This window comes from Megalopta genalis, unplaced genomic scaffold (assembly GCF_051020955.1).
Source record: "Megalopta genalis isolate 19385.01 unplaced genomic scaffold, iyMegGena1_principal scaffold0316, whole genome shotgun sequence".
In the NCBI taxonomy this organism is placed as follows: domain Eukaryota; kingdom Metazoa; phylum Arthropoda; class Insecta; order Hymenoptera; family Halictidae; genus Megalopta; species Megalopta genalis.
In genome coordinates, this window is record NW_027476385.1 from 149,179 (window position 1) to 153,766 (window position 4,588).

The window sequence follows — 4,588 nt, forward strand, 5'->3', positions numbered from 1 at the left end:
TGATTTATCTTCAGATAATTGCGATATAAGTGATATAGCTTCATATGCGGGCGAAACAATCGAGTTAGCTTCAAATCAATGCGAAGTAGAAGGCTTAGCTTCAAATACGTGAGAAACAAATGATTTATCTTCAGATAATTGCGATATAAGTGATACAGCTTCAAATCCATGCGAAACACATGATTTAGCTTCAAATTCATACGAATCACATGGATTAGCTTCATAGCTTCATATTCTTGCGAAACAGGTGGATTAGATCCAGATACTTGTGATGTACATGTTTTAGCTTCAACTGCATGCTAAACAAACGTGTTAGCTTCAAATCCAAGCGAAACACATGATTTATCTTCATATCAATGCGAAGTTGAAGGCTTTTCTGCAAATCCATGCGAAGCGAATGGTTTAGCTTCAAATACTTGTGATGTACATGATTTATCTTCAAATACAGGCGAATAAAACGAGTTAGCTTCAAATCCATGCAAAACATATGATTTAGCTTCAAATCAGTGCGAAATAGACGGCTTAGCTTCAAATACATGAGAAGCAAATGATTTATCCACAGATAATTGCGAGATAAGTGATATAGATTCAAATGCAGTCGAATCAATCGAGTTAGCTTCAAATTAATGCGAAGTAGGAGACTTATCTTAAAATCCATGCGAAACAGATGGTTTAGCTTCAAATACTTGAGATATACATGATTTAGCTTCAACTGCATGCGATACAAACGAGTTAGCTTCAAATCCATGCGAAACACATGATTTAGCTTCAAATCAATGCGAAGTACAAGGCTTATGTTCAAATACATGAGAAACATATGATTTATCATCAGATAATTGCGATATATGTGATATAGCTGCAAATGCAGGCGAAACAATCGAGTTAGCTTCAAATCAATGCGAAGTAGAAAACTTATCTTCAAATCAATGCGAAACAAATGGTTTAGATTCAAATACTTGTGATATATATGATTTAGCTTCAAATGCAGGCGAAACAAACGAGTTAGCTTCAAATCCATGCGCTACACATGATTTAGCTTCAAATCAATGCGAAGTAGAAGGCTTAGCTATAAACACATGAGAAACAAATGATTTATCTTCAGATAATTGCGATATAAGTGATACAGCTTCAAATCCATGCGACACACATGATTTAGCTTCAAATTCATGCGAATCACATGGATTAGCTTCATAGCTTCATATTCTTGCGAAACAGATGAATTAGATCCAGATACTTGTGATGTACATGTTTTAGCTTTAACTGCATGCTAAACAAACGTGTTAGCTTCAAATCTAAGCGAAACACATGATTTATCTTCAAATCAATGCGAAGTTGAAGGCTTTGCTTCAAATCCATGCGAAGCGTTTGGTTTAGCTTCAAATCCTTGTGATATATATGATTTATCTTCAAATACAGGCGAAGAAAACGAGTTAGCTTCAAATCCATGCGAAACATATGATTTAGCTTCAAATCAGTGCGAAATAGACGGCTTAGCTTCAAATACATGAGAAGCAAATGATTTATCTTCAGATAATTGCGATAAAAGTGATATAGATTCAAATGCAGTCGAATCAATCGAGTTAGCTTCAAATTAATGCGAAGTAGGAGGCTTCTCTTCAAATCCATGCCAAACAAATGGTTTAGATTCAAATACTTGTGATGTACATGACTTAGCTTCAACTGCATGCGAAACAAACAAGTTAGCCTCAAATCCATGCGAAACATATGATTTAGCTTTAAATCAATGCGAAATAGACGGCTTAGCTTCAAATATAAGAGAAGCAAATGATTTATCTTCAGATAATTGCGATATAAGTGATGTAGCTTCGAATGCAGGTGAAACAATCGAGTTAGCTTGAAATCAGTGCGAAGTAGAAGGCTTATCTTCAAATCCATGCGAAATAAATGGTTTAGCTTCAAATACTTGTGATATAAATGATTTAGCTTCAACTGCATGCGAAACAAACGAGTTAGTTTCAAATCCTAACGAAACACATCATTTAACTGCAAATCAATGCGAAGTAGAAGGCTTAGCTTCAAATCCATGCGAATCAAACGGTTTAGCTTCAAATACCTTTGATATACATGATTTGTCTCCAAATTCAGGCGAAACAAAAGAGTTAGCTTCAAATCAATGCGAAAGACATCATTTAGCTTTAAATTCATGCGAAACACATGGTTTAGCTACAAATACTTGTGATGTACATGATTTAGCTTTAACGGCAGGCGAAACAAACGAGTTAGCTTCAAATCCATGCCAAACACATGATCCAGCTTCAAATCAATGCGAAGTACAAGGCTTATGTTCAAATACATGAGAAACATATGATTTATCATCAGATAATTGCGATATATGTGATAAAGCTGCAAATGCAGGCGAAACAATCGATTTAGCTTCAAATCAATGCGAAGTAGAAAGCTTATCTTCAAATCAATGCGAAACAAATGGTTTAGCTTCAAATACTTGTGATATACATGATTTAGCTTCAAATGCAGGCGAAACAAACGAGTTAGCTTCAAATCCATGCGCTATACATGATTTAGCTTCAAATCAATGCGAAGTAGAAGGCTTAGCTTTAAACACATGAGAAACAAATGATTTATCTTCAGATAATTGCGATAAAAGTGATACAGCTTCAAATCCATGCGACACACATGATTTAGCTTCAAATTCATGCGAATCACATGGATTAGCTTCATAGCTTCATATTCTTGCGAAACAGATGGATTAGATCCAGATACTTGTGATGTACATGTTTTAGCTTCAACTGCATGCTAAACAAACGTGTTAGCTTCAAATCTAAGCGGAACACATGATTTATCTTCAAATCAATGCGAAGTTGAAGGCTTAGCTTCAAATCCGTGCGAATCAAACGGTTTAGCTTCAAATACTTGTGATATACATGATTTATCTTCAAATGCAGGCGAAACAAAAGAGATAGGTTCAAATCCATGCGAAACACATCATTTAGCTTCAAATTCATGCGAAACACATAGTTTAGCTTAATATTCACGCGAAACACATGGTTTATACTCAGATACTTGTGATAAATATGATTTAGCTTCAACTGCATGCGAAACAAACGAGTTAGCTTCAAATCCATGCGAAACACATGATTTAGCTTCAAATCAATGCGAAGTACAAGGCTTATCTTCAAATACATGAGAAACAAATGATTTATCTTCAGATAATTGCGATATAAGTGATATAGCTTCATATGCGGGCGAAACAATCGAGTTAGCTTCAAATCAATGCGAAGTAGAAGGCTTAGCTTCAAATACGTGAGAAACAAATGATTTATCTTCAGATAATTGCGATATAAGTGATACAGCTTCAAATCCATGCGAAACACATGATTTAGCTTCAAATTCATACGAATCACATGGATTAGCTTCATAGCTTCATATTCTTGCGAAACAGGTGGATTAGATCCAGATACTTGTGATGTACATGTTTTAGCTTCAACTGCATGCTAAACAAACGTGTTAGCTCCAAATCCAAGCGAAACACATGAATTATCTTCATATCAATGCGAAGTTGAAGGCTTTTCTTCAAATCCATGCGAAGCGAATGGTTTAGCTTCAAATACTTGTGATGTACATGATTTATCTTCAAATACAGGCGAATAAAACGAGTTAGATTCAAATCCATGCAAAACATATGATTTAGCTTCAAATCAGTGCGAAATAGACGGCTTAGCTTCAAATACATGAGAAGCAAATGATTTATCTACAGATAATTGCGAGATAAGTGATGCAGCTTCGAATGCAGGTGAAACAAACGAGTTAGCTTGAAATCAGTGCGAAGTAGAAGGCTTATCTTCAAATCCATGCGAAACCAATGGTTTAGCTTCAAATACTTGTGATATGCATGATTTAGCTTCAACTGCGTGCGAAACAAACGAGTTAGCTTCAAAACGAAGCGATACACATGATTTAGCTGCAAATCAATGCGAAGTAGAAGCCTTAGCTTCAAATACATGAGAAACAAATGATTTAACTTCAGATAATTACGATGTAAGTGATATAGCTTCAAATGCAGGTGAAACAATCGAGTTAGCTTCAAATCAATGCGAAGTAGAAGGCTTATCTTCAAATCCATGCGAAATAAATGGTTTAGTTTCAAATACTTGTGATATAAATGATTTAGCTTCAACTGCATGCGAAACAAACGAGTTAGTTTCAAATCCAAGCGAAACACATCATTTACCTGCAAATCAATGCGAAGTAGAAGGCTTAGCTTCAAATCCATGCGAATCAAACGGTTTAGCTTCAAATACTTGTGATATACATGATTTGTCTCCAAATGCAGGCAAAACAAAAGAGTTAGCTTCAAATCAATGCGAAAGACATCATTTAGCTTTAAATTCATGCGAAACACATGGTTTAGCTACAAATACTTGTGATATGCATGATTTAGCTTCAACTGCATGCGAAACAAACGAGTTAGCTTCAAAACCAAGCGAAACACATGATTTAGCTTCAAATCAAAGCGAAGTAGAAGGCTTAGTTTGAAATTCATGCGAAATAAATGGTTTAGCTTCAAATACTTGAGATATACATGATTTATCTTCAAATGCAGGCGAAA